The sequence below is a fragment of the Anomalospiza imberbis genome, chromosome 11 (assembly GCF_031753505.1).
Source record: "Anomalospiza imberbis isolate Cuckoo-Finch-1a 21T00152 chromosome 11, ASM3175350v1, whole genome shotgun sequence".
NCBI classification, from domain to species: Eukaryota; Metazoa; Chordata; class Aves; order Passeriformes; family Viduidae; genus Anomalospiza; species Anomalospiza imberbis.
In genome coordinates this window covers 5,088,565-5,109,881 of record NC_089691.1, presented here as the reverse complement: position 1 = coordinate 5,109,881, position 21,317 = coordinate 5,088,565, and the positions used below count along the sequence as shown (strand labels likewise).

Sequence of the window (21,317 nt, the reverse complement as noted above, 5' to 3'; positions counted from 1 at the left end):
TCTGAGAATTCCAGGATCTCCCCTTACTTGTCTTTCCAAACTCCCCTTGGTCTTCTGTCCAGTCTCCACTTTTTTTTATCCTGGATACCCTTGTTTTCTCAGAGACCACTTTTTTCAGCCTCGTCTTCTTTCTGGAGCTCAAGTGGCCTCAGTTTTCCAAATTTCAGAACCCCTGCCATGATCAGTCCCTTTGGTGGTGCTGTCCCATCCCTCTGCACTAATTCCATGTTCCACTGTTTTTAGTCCAAGTATTCTCAGAACCTGCAGCCAACACAGTGAGGCTGGAACATGAGCAAGGAGCAGTCTCATGCTGATGTCCCAGAGTGGGACAGTCTGGGACACCTTTACAGCCTCACACATACTCTGGGATCTGCTGTGCTCTGCTCTGAAGCCATCTGTCACCTGTGACTGGAATGGGGGGACCTCCATCCCCATTCCCCTGGCTGCCTCAGCCTTCCAAGCACAAGTCCTGACATCCACAGCCTTTGTTCAGCAGCCTTCTGTGCCTCAGTGGGCCTTGAGGGAAGAGGGACACTTCCCAGAGTGGTGGTGGCTCTTTGGCACGTGCACTGTTTGTCTTGGGGCTGGATGAATTTGTTGCAATGGTTGTGCTCAGCATCTCACTAACCTTGGCACCCTCCTGGTGCTGATGAAGCACAATAAAATGCTCTGCCACCGACCTGACTTGTCTTTCACAGTGGTACACCTTGTGTCACACAGGTAATTAGAAGGGAACAGCGTTCCCAATAAACCCTTCCAGTCTCCTTGGGAAATGTGCAATCCCAAAAGTCAGGAGGCAGCATTGATCTGTGTCCTCTGTAAGTCAGTTGGAGAAGAAGCTGTTGTCCTGGCTAAGGACAGCTGCTCAATTTGCACTGCAGGCTTCCCATGTCCCTTTCCTCTGCTTGCATTGTAATGAACATTTCACACGTTGTTCTAAAAATACCTCCAAATGATGCTTGATATTAAGGGACCAGCGAAATGCAATTACAATGAAATGATGATTTCGTGGTGTTTTTCACAATGAGATTGTCATCCTCCCTCCCCCAGTGCTTGAAGCAATACCTATTTATGAGTAGTTGAGCTAACCTGGGAAATTCCAAGAAGAATTGCAGACGGCTCCTGAGAGGCAATGCAAATTGTTGCAGTACCCATGGAGGACATTTGCATTATGGTAGGACTGGTCGTCTCTGTAATGCTGTCGTGGTGATTGTTATGCAGAGAACTGCAGGATAAAATGGTAGTGCTAAATCAGCAGTGCTGAATAAGATGGCTGAAAATGCCAGGAAAACAAACTGTTGGAGCAGGAGGCTTACAGGAGGAACGAGATGCCTGATTCCCAGTGCCAGACACCTCTCAGCTTTCTTGGGGACCAGCCTGTGGTTCTGCAGGTAATTTCCATGGCTCTTACTGAGCGTTTGGTGCCTGTCTGCTCCCCACACTGCATCACCGTGCACCAGGCAGGACAGAGCTCCTGCCATGGAGGGGAAAGGCTGAGAGGTGTCCTGTGTGTCTTGGGCTGACCTCAGAGGACTGCCCTGATGTTTCCACTGCAGCGTCAAGAACTCCCCTTCAGGGCATAGAGGTTTTGAGGTGATGTTTTATACTGAGTGTTTGTGAGGAGCTGTTATCCCCAGGGCACTGTGTTGGTGAGTTTGGACCACTGTTTGCAGAATCTCTGGTTTATTTGATTTTTGATCTTGTTTTGGTTCATCTGAAATAGGAGTGGGTATCTCTGTCTGTCCTGTGTGATGCCTAAATATTACAGATAGGTACAGAGATAGGTACAGAATGTGGAGGGGTTAGAGTTATTTACATGCTTGGGCTGAAGTGGGAAGACAAAAAAGGGGAACATGATTTTTCCCAGGAATATGTGACATGACAAGAGGTGACATGGACAGGGACCACAGGAGCCTGTCTAAAATGAACTGGTTTGGATATGCAGGTGGGACCTGGCTCATCCCCGAGCTGGGGGAAGCCTGTGTGGGCCAGCTGCTGCCTGTGGCTGGCAACAGACTTGACCTTGGAGAAAGGAGAATGTGTTAAGAGAGACAAACTGTGCTCAGACTATTTGAAAAAAAAAAAAACAAACCAAAAAAAAGAGTCTCTCTGCTGCAAAGCTTGAATTGCTGCCTATTGCTTTGGTTGTCTTCTTATAAATCTTAATATGGCTGTTCAGTTGAAGCAAGTACAGTTAGGATGCCATTCCCTACCTTGGGATGGATCCTCCCCTCCAGCAATGTTTTCAAAATAATGAAAAAAAGAAGCAGCAATCTGAGGAAGGCACATATAAAATCTGCAATGCAGAAATAGGATTATATATTTATCTGAGTTCTCATGTAGACAGATGATTAATACAGTACCAGCTACAGGGTTTATAGCTTGGTATATCATTAAGGTTCCCTGTAACTCTAATGTGAAAAGATAATAAATTAAGTGTCCTCGTCCCTGCCCTTGTCCTCCTTTTTCTAGTTTAGAAATAAACTTGGAAGTTTTAATCTGAAAACATTATTCTGGTACCAGAACTGAGGATGGAAAGGAATGAAAGGGAGAATGGAAGACATCTGAAGTGTTTTTTTTCCTTGGACCTTTTTGAGATTTAAAATTGAGTGCATGAGGTCTTAACATACAAGCCTCATTTACATATCTGCTTTAGGATTAGGAGGGGATCTTGAAAAATATTGCTAGGAAAGTATTTTTGGGGATTTTTTTTCCCACTTGTTAGAGAAAACTAACATACAATTTCTTAATTGGGTCCAGCTTCCTTCTAAGGAAATCTTGCTCCCCTCCTTTACCTTATCTGGAGCAGATGAAAGCTGCAGGTACAGGACATGTTAAAGTTTTTAGTATCAATCAGGTAAGCAGAAGTGCTTTCTGAGCTTTTATTGCCAAACCCTGAGAGAAGAATAATTGCAATATTTAAAGTAAACCTGAATTAGAATGCTATGAAAGAGCAAATATTAAAGTAAGTAGAAACATGCAAATATATTCCTTTTAAAGAAGGCACGTTATAGTGGGAGTCAGTCCTGGTGAGCTCAGTGCTGTTGTGGGCATTGGGAGTCAAAGAGGATTAGGGTCTGGGATCCTCTGGAAAGCCTCTGTGCTGGATTTATCCCATCAGAGAACTAACCCTGCTGCCTTTAGGCAGAGCATGACCCAGGGTTGTGGCAGTGGCAGCAAATCAGAGTGGGATGGCAGTGCTGGAAGGGCTCACACTGACCCTGCAGAGTGCAAAGGCTCCTGAAGGAAGGCACATTTCACAGGGAAGCTTGGGAAGAGTTCTGCCCATTGCTGGATTAGGGAAGGGAGAAATCCTTGCGCATGGAGAAGAAAATCACTATCTGTGTGTATGTACACATGTGCAGGTATGCATCTCTAAAAGCCCCCAAACAGAGAGCAGTTGCTCTAAAATCCTTCTTGCTCTTTGGTTTACTGTGGAGTTTAATTCCATTCAAAGTTAATCTTGCAGTGGTTCACTTGAAAACAATACCAATTTTGTACTGCCTCCCACACAGCAGATCCACTCCCTTCCTCAGTAATACTTGTTTGACCTCACAGCTGGTTCTCCAGAAACTTTCCTCCCAGCTGCCAGATATTTCTATTCAGGAGTTACCCTCAGGAGCAGCAGCACATTTCCATGTTGGTCTGGCTTTTGTGTTTGTTCTGTAGTGAACACAGAGCCTCAAAGCTCGAGGCCTTACTTAATTCAAAATTTTGTATGGATTTGACTTTCTCTCCCATGACTCTGCTTTTTTACAGCCCCCAAGTTCCACCACAGCAGTAAGAAAACAAATACAGGAATGCTTGTGATTACTTGAGATAAAAATTTCTTCTTGGGAGCTGTGGAATTCATTCCTGCAGAGGACTGAGCAGACCAGGGAATGAACCACATGCTCCATTAAATCACAGAGCACCAAACATCTGTGGTGGTGGCCATAAGGGCTCCATGAAGCTGGTTTTAGTTCAGGAAGGAAGAGGGAGGAGATCCTACTCTTTTTTACCTCTTTGTGGGGAGAGCAAAGCAAATACGAGCATAGAAATAGGGAATGCCCTCAAACCTATTGTTATTATTATTTATTATCCCCTCAAACCATATTATTACATGCCTTAAAGTGAAGATCCATCAGCTTCCATGGGGAAGGCAGAAGGTGGGATATTCCATGTGTGCCCATAAGAAATTGCCTTGTAAGGAAAAGGTATGTGGGCCAGTGGCAGCGGTTTGGAGGTTTTTTAATCCACGTGGAGGATGGAAAAAATCTCGTTGTAATTAAGGTATTTCCGAGGATCTCTGTTATCAGTGGTAAATTCTTTTGTCTGCAAACAGGTCTTGACCCTGGCAAGCCCCAGGGGTGTTTCTGTGGGAGTTTCTGGGTGCAGCTGTAGGAGCCAGTGATGGAAGAAAGGTTTTATGGCCAGTGCAGACTCTCCAGCACTGCCAGGCTCTTACCCAAGGAGTGGAGTAAACACATCCACAACTGGTGACAGGAAAATTCGCAGAATCACAGAATGACCAGGCTGGAAGAGACCCTCAACATCACCGAGTCCAACCCAGCCCCAACACCTCACCTAAACCCTGGCACCCAGTGCCACATCCAGTCTGTTTTTAAACACATGCGAGGATAGTGACTCCATGGGCAGACCATTCCAGAACTTTATCACTCTTTCTGTGAAAAACCACTCCAAACCTGCTGCCTGATGGGAAAATCTCTTTGGTGCCTTCTCAGAACACTTCCAGAGTGGCAGAGCTGCTGTCAATCTGTCCTCCATCCCCCCATGCAATCCCCATGTCCCCAGAGCTTTGGGCAGCTTTTCCTCCCCGAAGCCTCCCCACCACACCTCAGCAAAATTGATTTTTACCATTCATCTCTCTTCCATGCCTACCCAGAGGAGGAAGGGAATTTGCTGTGTGTCTTTGCAGGACTTTTTGAGATGAGTTTTGAGAATTTAGGTGGTGTCGGTTCAGCCTGTGCTTGGGTTTCTCCACAGCCAGTGTCTCCCTAGAAATCTTTTGTCTGGGATTTCTTGCCTGACTGTGTGGAGCAGCCTCTCCCTGTTTTTCAGACTGATGGATATATTGGTTGTTGCTTCTTGTGGATCTTCTTCGGCATCATCTGCTTTCATTAGCATTTTTGAACAAAGGAATGAATCAGAATAAATCACAACTAATAGAAATATAGGAACAGATTATCATTTTGCAAAGCTGAACTCTCTCAGAGGAGATTACGTATTTAAATTGAACAAATACAACTTCATAAATAAACTAAATTAAACATCATCTAATTTTACTTCTGAAGCCAAGCAATTTTAATCCATACTCAGCTTCTTGTATAAATATTTCCCAACTCCATTTTATTCTTTGAAGCATTCTTATTCATATTTAAAAACCAAAAATGTGCCAAATTGAACCACAGTTGTGTATACTGAATAAATGTAAAAGCTTGGGTATATTACATAATAATCTGGGAGTTGGCAGGAGGGAGTGATTGTGTTTGTGAGTGTCCAAGTAGTGTAAAAATGCTTTTGCAGAACCTAATATTTGTCTCTAAAGCTCTCTGACTGATGGCGTGTCTGAAAAATCCTTTTCATAAATCCCTTATGCATCGTTCAAAAGGAAGAAATAGATGATTAGAAATCTATATATTTCCCCAAGGATAATTGATGCAGAAACTGTGGTGCTCAAGCGTTGCCCAGCTGGTCTGGATTGTGAGCAAATTCCAGTTGGAATTCCTGATGGAAGGGCTGTTTTACTGCAGAACTAATTCTTAGAACTGGGAGCATTTCAAACCCCCAAATATGTCACAGTGAGATTGGAAATGTGCTTTATCAATCATCTTATTAGACAAGAAGAGCCTTAAAAAAAAAAAAAAAGTGGTAATAAGGTTGAAGAATTCTTGTTAATTGTTTCATAGGATGTTCACAAAGCTGAAATACAATTTCAGTCCACCCTGCATTCAGTCTAAAAACCACAATCAAAAGCCACTTTCCAGAAATAGGCTTCAATGCAGTTCTTTCTGCATGTTCATTAAATCACTACGTGCAGCTTGCAGAACTGACCTGTCCAATGACTTCAGGGGCTGAAAATGGTTAACAGTGCTTTTCAAAAATACTTCCTTTCTAAGTAAATGAGATGTAAAGTTGCCAAGAACTTGGTTTTCATCTAATATTTTGAAGGTAGGACAAAATAAGAGAAGTGAAATAAATCTGCATCTTTTTTTCTGGTTTTAATATTGTGCCATTTATTTATGAAGTTTTTATATAATGGTTGAAAAAGATCTTACAGGTAAGATTTATTTCCATAATAAAATCACTAAAATGGATAGTTTGGGTAAAAAATACTGCTTTTCCTACCACACTTAGATTTTTCTGGGAATAGTTGAACATTGCTTTTCCCAGTGAGCATTTGCTTTGTGTAGCAGCAATTGTGTAGAGCTTTGGGATTGTAGAATAATGGGAGGGCTGGAATGGCTGGATTTATTCTTCAAAATGCAAAGCAGCTAGGAAGAAGGTGAGGAAATTCAGGCTGCTGCTGTTTGTTCCATCTTCCATCACAAACCAGAGCTCCTGGCTGGGAATTTTGTCCCATAGCAAATGACAAAAATGCTCCTATTGGTCCTAAGTGCAGGCAGGTCCTCCTGAAGTCCAAATAAATTCCACTTCCCCGGTGAAATGTGCTGCCCTGGATAGAGGAAGGTTCCAGAGGAAGGTTCCTGAGGATAGGGTGAGCACTACTGCATCAGTGCTGCTCCACGTTTTCAGGATGTCCTCGAGTAAGTTTGCAGGGATGGTGAGATGAGAGGAGGGATAGTTTCATTAGGAGAATGCAGCAAGGAGTGGTTCAAGAGCTGCACGAAGGCATTTTGCAAGTGAAATGTTCTAACAGTCCTGCATCTTGGAAATATCATGAATAATCAAGTACTTGTCCCCCAGTTATGTGCTGGTGACAAATTATGTGCTCCTCAGGCTGGGACACAGGCAGGGAGAGGTCAGTTGCAAATGTGTAAAGAACATTAAATGAAAAGGATTTTCTGCAAATAGCACTGTCTAGATCTTGATAATTCTTGCAAAGCAAAAATTTGGCATGCAAAGTTTTGTATTTTTTGGTAGTGCCTCTCCCTGCAGAGAAAGAAATGTGAGAGCATAATTTAATGTAAATTGTCAAAACAATATTTTGACCCTTCTCCTGTGGACTGCAATTGTTCCCTTGCCACCAAACTCCTGGATGCATTCCAGTCTTTATCAACCTACCTGTTGTTCTGGACATTATTCGATCCTATCCATCAACTGTCTGTTAGCTGCAAAAACAGATTTTTGTATATTCAGACCTTCTAAACACTGCTTACAAATAAAAAAGGCTGATAAATCCCTGTATTTTCTGATAGACAAAATATAGTCTGACCTTTAGTGGTTTAATCACCATTCCACATATACAATATAATTATCATTTAAAAATTATTCTTCTCAAACAGCTGTTTTTTACAGCATGACAAGGATTTGATATTTGAATAATCAAGGCATGGAAAGTGTGGTGCTGCCTAGGATTCAGACTGACATCTTGGTCTAGAACATTAAATACTATCTAATGCACAAAATGTTAATTATTTTATTGAAATCTGTATGCATGAATCACTCTCTGACACAAGGTAATGTACTTGCAACTCAAAATAACCTCATTTGAGCAAATGTTTCTAATCAAGGGGAAGTGGCCTGGTATGATGCTGCAGAATGGCTGGCCAGAGCTGTGCAAAGAATATTTTTAACTGTGCTTTAGGGGCTTGGTGAGGTTCCTGCAGGAATTCTGACAAAGCCACTGGTGAGGGTGGTGCTGCCTGGTGCCTTTACTGGGATCAGGTGGGTAAAAGCCAGCAGAAGGGGGTGTCAGGATCAGTGGCAGACTGGGATTGTGCCATGGCCATGCTGGGAGCTGTGAGCCCGTGACTCCTGTGCTGTCACTGACAGCTGGCATCAGAAGCTTGCTCTGGAGGGAAATATTCAATATAGACCTTGCCACTGTGTAATTTTCCTTGCCTGCTCTCCAGGGGGATGCAGGTCTGCTGAGGGCAGGGAGCTCTGCAGAGGGATGGGGACAGCGTGGATCCATGGGCTGAGGACAGCAAGGCCAAGTGTCGTGTCCTGCCCTGGGGCCACAGCTATCCCTGCAGCTCCAGGCTGGGGATGAGCAGCTGGAAAGGTGGGAGAGGCCCTGGGGGGGCTGGGGACAGCAGCTGGACATGAGCCCAGCGGTGCCCAGGTGTGCCCAGGGGTGCCCAGGGGTGCCCAGGGGTGCCCAGGTGGACAAGAGGCCACTGGTGGGCTGTGCCAGCCCTGGGGTGGCAGCAGGACCAGGGCAGGGATTGTCCCCTGTGCTGGCACTGCTGAGGCACCAGCCCAAGTCCTGGGGCAGTCCTGGCCCCACACAAGAAGGACCTGGAGGGGCTGGAGGGGGTCCAGGGCAGGGAACGGAGCTGGGAAGGGGCTGGAGCCCCAGGAGGGGCTGAGAGAGCTGGGAAGGGGCTCAGCCTGGAGAAAAGGAGGCTCAGGGGGGACCTTGTGGCTCTGCACAGCTCCTGACAGGAGGGGACAGTCAGGCTCTGCTCCCAGGGAACAGGGACAGGAGGAGAAGGAATGGTCTCAGGCTGGGCCAGGGGAGGTTTAGACCTGGGAATTGGAAAAAAAAATCACTGAAAGAGTGGTCAGGCATTGGGACAGCTGCCCAGGGAAATGGTGGAGTCACCATTCCTGGTCATTTTCAAAAAGCATCTAGATGTGGCACTTGGGGACATGTTTAGGTGGTGATAACTGTTGGATTCAGTGCTCTCCGAGGGCTTTTCCAACCTAAACAGTTCTATCCTGTTCTGGAGAAAATGTTCCCAAAGCTGAGTAAAAGTGGAAATCCTAATGATAAGCTGAGTCAGAATATTTTTCTTAAGTGATCCCATTAACCCTGTGGCCTCCCCAAAGCCTTCATTCATTCGGAGATATCTTACCTCACATTTTGAGCAGTAATTTTGCTACAAAGGAATAGATATCATTGACAGCACTTGGCAGTGCCCTACATAGTAATTAGGATCATGACCAGTAAATTAATCAGAGGTTAAAGAAAGAACTCCCAAACCTGAATTTATTAGAATTGCTTATTTTATATGATTTTTAAAATTAGGTCTATCTAAACCATTTCACCCTTATTTTCATGTATCATGTTTGTTATTCCATGTTTTTTCAATCATATTTGTTTTCCAGAATTTTAACCTAAATTATTTTTATTTAACCTCAATTATCTTTGTAGTGCAGCTACACTAGATGAGTCATTGGATATAGATGTGTTCAGTGCATCTTGACAAAAGTAGCCAAAATAATTCTGTGTGACAGATTTGCAAGTTATCCATTAAAAAAAAAAAATCCATGTTAAAGAAACTGGATGATGGAGAGAGAGGGAAATAACTCTGTATTTTAGGTTTATCTCTAAACTAAAGAGAACCAACACAGCTGGAGCTCATTGCATGTGCTTCTTAAAAAGTTCTCATCATGCCTTCCACTGTTCATGGGCTCCACTGCCTTTCCCTGCAGCTTCTCCATGGTAATGATTAAAGTTTGTGCAGTGCCTTGGTTTTATTGAATATTGTTATTGAAAATGGTTATTGAATATTGTTATTGAAAATGGTTATTGAATATTGTTATTGGAAATGGTTATTGAATATTGTTATTGAATATTGTTACTGAATATTGTTATTGAATATTGTTACTGAATATTGTTATTAAATATTGTTACTGAATATGGTTGCCAGCCCCACTCTGCTGGTTTTGAGGAGTTTGTGTGTGCGGCACACACAGCCTGTACATTAAATCAATCCTGCCTGTAAACAGATATCAGGGAATAGGAAGGGCTGGGTCCTGTGGGGCCAAGCACCCAGCAAAGATGGGATCAAACACAGAGGCCCCAGACTCATTCCCAAGGGAATGAAGTGTTTGCTGCCTAGGGAACAATCAGAGCCTCCATCCTGGGATGCCCTGGGAATTCTTAGGAATTTCTGTTCTACTGAACACTTTGTTCAGGTGCTGAAGGACTCCTTATGCTCTCTTTTGACTTTAAAGCAGTTGATTGAAACTTTATTTTTTTGGTAAAGTTGAACTGAGAGAAATAATTTGGATATATATGATCTTAGAGGTATCACTTCTCTGCATGTGAAGATCTTCCAAAGCTCCACATGGAATTTGAAACCCATCCAAGTATTTTCATGTGTTTGCTCTTGGCTTTAACCCTTTTCTGAATGTTTGGAGACATATATATAATATATTTCTACTAAAGACAAAAAAAATTCTAATTACTTTGTAAACATACATAGGCTGGCTATCAGATACCTCTTTGAAATTATTTCTTTTCAGCAGTATTTTCTGGACAAAAGAATATCACTACCACATGCATTTCAATTATGGAAAAAACTTGTGGAAAACCAACTAGACAGATAATAATGGACTTTTGGACCATTCTCTAGATGAGACATTTCTTTTCATGCAAATTCAGACTACAGCCTTTAAGAATATAGTTTATTACAGAAGTAGCAAATTAATCTTTTTCTTTTCTTTGACCTTCATTTTATTTATGTTCTGCTTCAGGTGACTCAGTATTTAGGAGCTCAAGAAAAGTGGTAACGCACTTTCTTCCAATGTCACATTTCATCTCATGTTTTACTTTTCTCTTTATTTTCCTTTCAAAAAAGTCTCTTTCTTGTGCTTATAAAGATTTAACTAGAAATTGAATTTTAAAATATGGGACAGTTGTCAAAATCCAAGTTAATCCAAGTTTTGTATGGCCAGTAGACAACAGAGAAAAGGGAAAACCCAGAATGTATGTTGGACACAGAACTGGGAAATCTACAAAGCTAATTTTAATATTTTTTTAAGAACTATATATTTATGTAAGCAGATATTTTTGAAAATGAGAAGCATGGACAAGTATAGGCAATAACTTATGATGACTTGAGCACAGGTAATTTATAACAGATTATTGAATAACTGTGCTTGGCCAACTTTGAGCACTGAGTTTTGCACTCTTAACATTTCCCAAAACATTTGTTGACAGTGCGTATATTTATATTATTTATATTTATATTTATATTATTTATATTTATATTTAGTTATAGTTATATATATATGTCTAAAACCTTTGGGGTTTATTAAGAAATGCTTTCTGAATTACCTGACCAGCCTTGAGGTGTATTTTACTGGAAGTTGATTTAATCATTAACCAGCTAAAATAGAACAAATTATTAAGCAAAAGCTTGTTTAGCAAAGTGCTGTGAACCCACCAGGCACCATTGTTTTGTCATTTTTTTTAAACAGACAGGAATGAGGTTGTAAACAGCAGAATTTGTCCCAAATTGGCTTTAGTGCTGCCACCTGACCTTATTTTAGGGCTTGGGGAGGAGAACTCCAGCGCCAGGGTTGTGTTCACACCTGCAGCAGTTTCGTGTCTCCATTTGGGTGCAGCAAGGCTCTGCTGGGGCAGGGGGGGCTTTCAAGGCAGCTTGCAAAGATTTTTGTGATGCAAACCTTTGACAGACCCCCCCAGGCAAGGATTTGTAGATGATGATAATGATAAATAATGATTTATAATGATAAATTGTCAGGCAGTTATTTGGAGTTTAAAAGGCTGAAAAAAACAGCTTTGGGAGAAGGGAGGGCTTTTCTTAAAGAAGGAGACTTTAAAAGGTCTTGGCAATCTCCTCTCTCAGTTCCCACTTGGTGACAGCTGCTGCTCAGCAATTTTCTTCCTTTGTTTATTCTTGATGCGCAATGATGGGCGTTTTTGCGTTGTTCTGTTGTTTTCTTTTTTTAAATTTTATTTATTCCTCTTGAGTATGAGCTGAAAACACTTTGTGCTTCTGAATACTATGAAAGGTGGTGGGGGAAGGAGCAGGTGATGCAGAGGGTTTGGTTGAGGTTCTGATACTGTATTTTTTTTTATTGTATTATTTTTCCTTACCTCATATCAGGTATATTCTCAGTGAAGGGTTAAAGGCTAATTAGGCAAATATATAATTTATTAGGGATGGGTAAACCAGTCTGGAAAATCTAAATGAGATAACAGTGTGTTCCAAATTGCAGCTAAGCAGAGTCTTGTCCATTGAAACCAAAGTTAAGGAGCTGTTTGTCTTAAATTAACTTTCTGAAGCTCCATCCTGAGTTTTTTCTGTTACCAATCACATTATTGTCTTTCAGCTCTTGAGAGGAGCATTCAGAACATTTCAATAGCAATTCTGTTTCTTTTGTATTTTTATCTGTGGTTGATTCTCAGTGTGCTGCTTTGACAGAGCTGTTATTTCACATAAACATGGGGCTAAACAAGATGTTTCACAAGCAAAGCAGCTTCTGAAATTGCTTGGAAGAACCTCTGAGATACTTTTCCATCAGTACCCATGCCAATGGCTTGTGCTCCTTCTCATCAGACCCAGAGAGGGATTCAAATATTCAGGACTGTTGTCAGACCTCGTGAGTTCCCTCCCCTCCATGAACTTGGTTGTAACATGAAGATGAATTTGAGATTTGTCAGGGGAGGTGGGGATGGGCAGAGTTGGAAAATCCTCCTGTCCTGGGGAGAGCAGGCTGGACTGCAAGGGAAAGGCTTTGGATCAAGTGATGGAAAAGGAAGCTTGCTTTGTGGGCATATTCTCTGATTCTGCCAGTGTATTGATAATAAACCCCAAGCATCTTCTACAGTGAAATGTCAGCCCTGTGTCACAGAAAATCTCCTGGAGATCTTAGAGACAGGCTGTGCTTGGCAGTGTGAAATGCAGAAGTGTGCAGTGCTTTCAGATCCATCTTCATACCATGGAGAGCAGAGTTCACTGGGTAAAAATGGGAAACATCCCAAATGATGCTACTTATGCTGGGCCCCAAATAATTTAATTTAACTGTGCATTACTTCAGTTGTTATAGTATCAGCAAATAAAATAATCACTTATGAGACATTTTTGCAGCAGATGACCAAAATGTTTTATTGCTCAATACCAATCACTGGATTAGGAAAATGGATTACAACTGTGAGTAATGAGTTCCTAAAGCCCCTGAATGATATAATTTCTGTAAATATCTGCTTGATTTCATTAACCTTGAGCATTCAGAGAAATAACTGACTGCACCATTTCCCTGTAACCTCCTATTTTGTACTGAATTTACCCTGTGTATTTATTGATATACAGGGGAGATCTAACTGAGAGTCACTCCAATGAATGGACTGGGTTGGAATAACTGGCAGGAGCTGAAGAACTGCTGTACTTGAGCATGGTGCAGTTCTGCTCAGCCCTGTGCTTACAGCAAGTGAGCTTGTAAAACAACAGCATGGAAAATCGGACGAGTTTGTGTTGAGAGAGCCTTACTTAATATTGAATACAATCCTTAAATGATGTTTTCTGCCAACAATAGCCTTTTTAAGGTTTTGCCTGTAGGGAACTCTCACTCAGTGGAAGTTGAGCTATGAAATCAGGGTGCAGCTGCCATTGTGAAATGTTTGAACTGAGTCTCAGTGTAGTCACAGGAGTATTTTATCCTTTTCCTGTGCACCTGTGGAGAGTTCACTGCTGGACTAGTACAGAAACATGTACTCAGTTTTCTCTGTCTAAAATAGCAAATGCACCAGCAATAAACTGTGAGTGATGTGCAGTCCTCTTCTCTTCTGCCTGACCTAAAGGTTTGAAATGTTTTTCTCAGATCTGAGTGGTAAATTATAACTTCAGTATTGGTCCAACTGAAAGACCAGTCCTGTAGGCATAAACTCTCTGTTTTAAGTCATATGATGAAAAATATCCTGTCTGCAAGTGGGGAAGAAAAGCCTTAAGAGTAGTAAGGTTAACAGTGACAGTTTGGGGGAATTGTTTTGAGGGTAAATGATCTGCAGGACCAGCTGCATTGGTATAGAACTGCAATACTCTTCACACACCTTTCTGCTGTGGGGTATTTGCCTTTCAAAATGCCTTTGCTGAATAGATGGGCCTACAGCACTGAAAATAGGCCTTTAGGGGCTGGTAACTGTGATTAACTCATGAAACTGCTCATGGAAAAACTTGCCATGAGTACCCTGCCTTTGGACCAGCCTGGTGCTGCTGTGCTCATTGTAAGGTCAGGGGAAGGGTAGCCATGGGCAGCCTGGTTTGAACAGAAGACTGATTTTCTGGGCATTTAGCATCTTCCCCGATGCTGTAAATGGGAGGCTGCAGCTCTGTTCAGCAGGAAAATGCCCCATCCTTGTGCCAGCACGTCCCTCCCTGCTGGAACGTGCTGTCTCCACCATGTGTCCCACCTGCAGGTGCAGCAATTCCAGGGAAAATGGACACCACGAGGGACAGGGGCAAACCCTGTCAGCTCAGCTCCTGCAGCCTCTTCTGAGCAGTGATCCTGTACAGAATGTACAGAAAGCTGCTCCTCAGGTCGGTCAGAGCAGGAATGGGTGCTGGGCAGCAGCATAAGGGGTGCAGAAGAAGGATGGGCTTGAGGAACCTAAATTCCACACCCCTACATATGGAATGAAGGGATTCCTGTGGAGATCAGCACTGCAGACACAGCTGCTCCCCCTCCACCTTACTGTCTCATCCCTTGGTTCCTGCCTCTTGCAGCAGCTGGGGTGAAGACATCGAATGATCCCACTTTGGCTTCAGGGTTTACCAAACCTTTCTCTTTAGACACCTTGTCCTCAGAACAAAATCCCCGACTCCTGAGGTTTGCTTTTGGCCTGGATTGATCCTGAATCTTTGTGGTCCTGCCAGTCAGATCTTTGTGCAGCTGAGGGGGAAAGACAGGGAAGGAATCTTTGAAAACTTCCCAGCTTTGTGTGAGAAATTTTGTTAGAGTTCTGGATGCTGAGAATTTTAGACTTTCTGTGCTGACAGACTCTGACCCCCAAGAGAACACTACATTTAGCCTGAGGCCATAGCAAAAACTTCCAAAATTGATTGGTAACACTGAAATTATGGGTGTATAGTTGATTAGAAGTGTGTAATATCACAGAGTAGAAAGCTTAGTCTTAGGAGTTTTAGAAAAAAAACAACAAAACCTGACTGGAGGGAAACAGGCTCTTTCTGATGTCTTGTTTTGTGCAACAGCTGTGCTAAAGTCAGCACAGGGTGGGGAATGGAGGTCCTGCACCTGCCTGTTGATTTCCTGGGAATGTTCTTCCATTTGTGCCCTTTCTCCACAGTTCCATTTTGTGGTGTGTGTTTGAAAGGTTCCAGCTAACTCCTGACAAGACCATGTATTATTTTTCTGTCTAGCTCACTAAATTCCCTTCCCAACTTCTTTTCTGAGCTTCTCCCTCAAGTCAGACATTGCTGCTTTCAAATTTCAGCCCAGATTGCCCGGTGGTAATAGAATTAATAATAACATTTAAAGACTTTTAGGATCTGTTGTCCGATATTTTATTAAAGAGACTAAAAATACAGAGTGAACTCCATGCAGATTTTCTGTAGAGAAGGGGGCTAAAGAGATCAGATTTTATTGGACTTCCACCAGACTGTATTTAAATTCTGTCCTTTTCTGATTGCAAACAAAAGTCAAAGTGGCAGTAGAAGAGATAGTGAAAAAAAAGTAAAGCTGTGACCTGTCTGCCCATCCAAAGCTGTTGGATTTCAGCTGTTTAGAGACCAATATTTTTAAAACATTCAGCAACAGAATTGTTTGCCAAATCACTGTGATTGGATTTAGAATTACTGACCTTTCCCTCCTAAACACTCTCTGTTGCCTTTGCAGGCTTATTGGTGGAATATTTCTGCAAAGACTGGCATAATTTCCAAGGGTTGGTACAGGTTTCAGTCCTCAGATCTGTTTTCTCCTGAGGGATTTCTGTTCTCTTCTTAAATGATTTCTCAAGATCCTCAAGTGAGGATTTCCTGGTGGAGGAGCAGCAGCCATGGTATTGCTTTGTACTGTGGTTACTTTTCTGCACCTGTGGATGTATAATGCCAGCTTTAAGGAGGTGGTTTAACACTTGGGCTTTACATTTGGCTTCAAACTGTAACAGTCTGGGTTTAGCCATGATTTCAACTTCAGTTTTTCCAAAATAACGTTTTAATTTTTTTTTGGTTGGTCTGTTCAGCTTTCCCTTTTTCTTTTCCTCTTCTCTGTGTGAAAATGTCATGACAGAGTTCATACAGGAGATAGAATCATGGAATGATTTGGATTGGGAGGGACCTTAAAGCTCATCTTATTCTACCCTCTGCAATGGGCAGACACCATCCACTGTCCCAGCTTGTTTCAAGCCCCATCCAGCCTGGCCTTGGACACTTCTAGGGATCCAGGGGCAGCCACAGCTGCTCTGGGTACCCTGTGCCAGGGCCTCACCACGCTCACAGGGAACAATTCCTTCCCAATATTCAATAAAACATTCCCTCTTTCAGTTTAAAAACATTTCCCCTTTTCCTGTTACTACAGGACTTGGTAAAGTGCCCCTCTCTTTTGAACCAAATTTTTATATTGAAAGGCCACAGCTGGGCCTTCCTGGACTCAGAGCAAGTTGCCATTGTGATGTGTAGCAGTATTCTCAGGAAAATGACCCCAAACACCTTGCATTTAAGAAATGGATCCAGCAGAGCAGGGGAGTGCAGAGGTCAGGGTGGTTTTCATCCATCAGTGAGCCCCATGTGATGTTGCAAGTACCCAAACACTGTGTAAGAGAGAAGTGTAGTAAATCTATTTGCTTGTTCTTTCAGTAAATCCACCTCTCTGAGCAGTGGCTACAATTCCTCGAAGTGTCTGTGGCTACAATTTCCATGGAATAATAAACAATGGTGCCTGAATGGCTTTTCCAGCCAGGGACAAGAACTATTATTGTGCCTTCGTTTTCATATTAGCAAGGCCCTTTCAAAGGAGGATCAAAGCTCAATGCTATGCTTAAGTTACAGAAATAGATAGAAAATCCATGTTTTATATTTATTCCTGCAAGAACTCTCTCAATGGTGAACACCTGGAAGGTGAGTCCCTACGTATAGGAATTTTAAAATCAATTTCTTGAAACAGAGCTGAAAAGGGATGTGGAGGAGCAGCTCTGGGTCTGGCAAGAGCTGCTGCCCCAGCCCTATTACATAAAGCAGGTCTAAGCTGCTAGGGACGCTTAGTACAGCCTAAACGGGATAAACAGGATGTAGTAAACAGATTACAGCAGTGTTTATTGGGAATTCCTTCTGATGTGGGGAGTGGAGGGACCACTAACGATGTGCACAGAGGGGAAAATGAAGAGGTGCTGTGCTGTGGAACAGTTCTCGAGTTAACTGAGCAATAACTGCAAAGGTTTCCCTGAGGAGAAGGAAAAGCCAGCCAGCTTGGCTGAAGTAGGATGGAGATAAACACGCCGTGGCTTTGGAAGGTGTGTTTTGAGCACTGGGCATTAAGAGAATTTGGCCGTTCCTTTGAACTTGCCATTGATATTGTAATGAGCTTTAAATAGCTGATTCCAGTTCCTGGGTGCCGCCGGGGTCACTGCCCGGCAGGGACACGGCCGCAGGTGACACCTGGAAATCTGTCAGCTCATCCTGACTCACTCCAGGAGCTGCTTCCGAGGAGGAGGAGGAGGAGGAGGAGGAGGAGGGAGTGCAGCATCTCCCTCCTCCAGAAGCCCCCTGCTCCCCATGGCTTTGGAGATGCGGGTCGGGTCAGGTGGAAGGTGCCACAGGTGGCCGAAGGGGCAGAGGTGTGAGGAGCAGGTGAGCAGCACAGCCAGCCCTGCTGCCACTGCAGGGACATCCCTGTCACCCTGTGTGTCACACGGGGAGCTCTCAACTCTCAACACGGGGAGCGGGGACAACTTCTGCTTCAGCCTTCGCAGCATTTATTTCCCCAGCGGGCAAGGAAATGTCAATTCCTGCAGCCGGGATGCCATGGGCAGCAGTCTCTGTCTGAGAAAGCCCGGAAAAGACACAAGCAGAACTGGCCTGGTAGCCAGAGTGTTTAAAAAGAGGTGAAACCCATCATGTTTGTCCTGCTTCAGCAGCACCTGCCACCCTGACCTCTCTGCAGTGAGATCCTCGTGCCTGATGTGTTTGCAGATCTTCATCAGAAGATGGGCAGAAGCAACCAGGAAAGAGAAATAGCAGGGAAATATTTTAAACCAGACCAAATAAATGCAAAATGATTTCAGTTAATGCCGAGAACAAATTTCGATGAAAATAACTGTTCTCAGAAAACTCGGACCTTAGCATGAACCAGGCGTTTTATTCTGAAACAAACTCAGATCATTGCTGTTATTCAGGAATAGAAATTCTGGAAAAGTAAATGTGGATCATCCCAGTGTGGTGAGAAGAGGAGCTCTGAAGGTGTGTGCTCTCAAGGTAAGCACCAACAGTCACTTATATGGAAATGCAGGAGTATTCCAAGAGAGTAACACTTCCTGGGGAGTCTGTTTATCAAATAAATATTGTCACCTTGCTTCTCATCGGTTTTCAGGGAATAAACTGATTTTGTAATCTGAATTGTTGTCTTATTTCTAAAAGCTAAATGGCCATGTGGTTACAGTGCTGTAACCTGTTCATAATACAGGTGAGGGATGCAATAAAGACCACGGGAATATTTTTCCTACTGTGAGTAACTCTGGAGTAGCTGGCTGTCAACATTTCAACATTTGAAATAGGCCACTGGAATTCCTTTCGCATCTGTTTTGTTGTTTAAGGAGAAACTTGTGCCAATTCTGAAAAAAAACCAGAAAACCCCAAACCAAGCGGGCCCCCACAATCTTGGAATCAAAGTGATCTGGAAAATTGAATCTACTCTTTTCCCAAAGCGGATGACTTGGGGATCTGAATTTCTAATGTTTGCTTAGATCCACATTAAAAAGTCACTTTTTAAACAGGAACAAAATAGCCTGAAGTCAGTCTCTGGAACAACTCTCTGCAACTGCTCTTGCCAAAAATTCCAGTGAGCATCTTCACTGGTTTTAAGTTTGCCATGGAAATAATTTGTGAAGTTCAGGATGTTATTTAATTTGCCCCCAGCAAAATGTAGTTTTTCTGCCCACAAAGGCAGTGTTTTTACAGCTCCTGACAGAGTCTAACCAAAACCAAATGGGAGTAAATAGTTACTTGAACCCAAAATTTCCATGCTTCCCATGGGTGTGATCAAAGGGGTACAAACGGTGACTTTGCAATTTAATCTTTCATTGGATAATTTGTCACCTTAAAATTTTTCAAAGAATTTTTTAAAATATATTTTTTGAAAGAAAAATAAAAATTAGATAAAAATATTTTCCTGAAAAATACAGATTTGATATAACATGGCCCTTCAAGAGGACCCAAAGTTTTTTTCAGCCAGAACTTCTGGATGGTCAAATCCATGATTTTTCGTGCTACAGTGGGAAGTGACAGTTTCACCTTTGCTGTCTTTCTTTCTGGCAGTATAGAATAAGAAGGGTCAAATATGACAATTTTCTGAATGCTTTTTTAAGCAGTGTAGGCACAAATTTGGTGCTGGAAAAAATGCCTGTGATATTGGCACGAATGAGTGACGAGTGAACTGAGAATGTTGGAATTTCAGCTCTGCCACAAAGCTGAGGTGTGAACGTTCCCAGTCTGCTGAGGGTGTAACAGAGAACTCTTGGGGTTTGTTTTTCTACTAAATCAGGAGCAAATTGCTGGTCCAGAGCACAAGTTAGAAACTGAGAATCCAGACCCAGAAATTTGTCCCATGACCAATGAAACCAAATCTCAAATCATGTCTTTTTTTTTTGGTGTTGTTTCAGTGAAGATTATTTTTGCCCTGACAAACCCAAGAGTTTGAAAAGTGAACTTTTTCTGTCCTGGCGTAACCATAGGAGATCTCAGCACATTTCACATCTGTTCTTTCTGTTCTAAAATTTTCTTTCAATGAAGCAAAATCCATCCTCATCCTTGGAAATGTGCAGAGGGTTCTTTGGGGCCATCCTAAGAGAATTTTGAACTTCCTCTATGGAAGTGACACAGACCTGGATGAATTGGCCTGAACTTCTTCTCATGTTGAGCTTGTGATTCTAACAGAAAAATGTATTTAGAAATAGATTTTCTTGTTCTGCACCATTCTCCTTGTTTATGTCCTTTTTTTTGTGCATAAGATTAAATAGAAAAAACCATTAATACAGTTCACTGATGCTTGCAGAAGTTTTCCTTATCAAAGTCACCCATAATGCTTTATTTATAAAGTTTAAGATATTTACAGATGTTTTATGTGTAAGCATTCTTGGTAGTATTGAGCTTCTACTTTTCAGTACGACTTTCCATTGTCCAAGCTAAATGTAGCACTTCAATTTTGTGATATCTTAAGCTGTTCTAAAAATAATTTTCACAAAAGTATAAAATGCTGCATGAAAAGTGAAGGCAATTTTTGATGATTGCTAGCTTGTATTTTTGTAATGTTTTAATGCTTTGTAAGTATCAACATTTTTCTCGTTCTGCTGGAAACAGATTATTTTGAGATTTTCACGATTATTTTAAAATCACAGTGGTCAGCATTTTATTTCTTAATTCTAGATTTTTTTTGCTCAGATGCTCAGGCAACCAGTACAAACATGGATTAAATTTAATCTGGGGGGATAAAGAGAAGCAAAATAAACTGCATTATTATTATTAACATATTGAATTTTTAATATGGAGTGATTAGTTTCATATTAATCTCAAATCTCAACAACAAATGGTTGTCTTGAGAATTTCTGAATTCCACCTGGTGAAGTGAAAATGAACTCATTTGTTCAGAATGCAACTACTGAAAGCTTATTACATGCCCTGCTTGTTCCTGAGCCCCAGCTGGGTGGGAATTGCTGCCAGAAGGGACTGGGGGGGTTTTACAGTGGTTTTTCATCTTCAGACAGAGTCAGTCTGAAAAGGGCAGTGGCTTTTCTTCACACTGTTCCATCCTTAGGGGAGGTAATGTTTTAATTCTGTGTTTATATATATTTATATTAACACTTTCTGCTCTTCTGGGCCAATAAAATTCCAATTTTCAAGCTGCTGAGTGGCTCCCATCTTCCAGCTGAATGGTTGGATGGAGGATAAGACACTGGCAGGGAATGAGAAATGCATCTCTCCTCCCCTGATTTGCATTAATGTGTCACTGGGGCAGAATTTCATCCCCCAGTCCATTCCCTTGCTCTCAGCTCACTTCTTGTTTACAAGGAATGGTTGGCAAAGTGGCTCTGGAGAAATATTCTGGGATTTCAGCATTTGAGGCACAGGGATGAAGCAGTGCCTGGATGCCTGTTTGTCTGTGTGAAACATTCCTCAGTTTAGGGAGCAATGCCTGTATCACTGTGTGCTTTCATAACCCGAGAGCTGTGGTCACTGGGGTAAGGGCAAATTGTCTGTTCCTTTGTGTTC

General features: G+C 42.3%; 1 protein-coding gene across 14 annotated transcripts in view; it reads left to right on the top strand.

Annotated features, from left to right (window-relative positions):
* ATP2B2 (ATPase plasma membrane Ca2+ transporting 2) overlaps positions 1-21,317 on the top strand; it is a 394,438-nt gene that overhangs the window by 176,465 nt on the left and 196,656 nt on the right. The window lies entirely within an intron of this gene.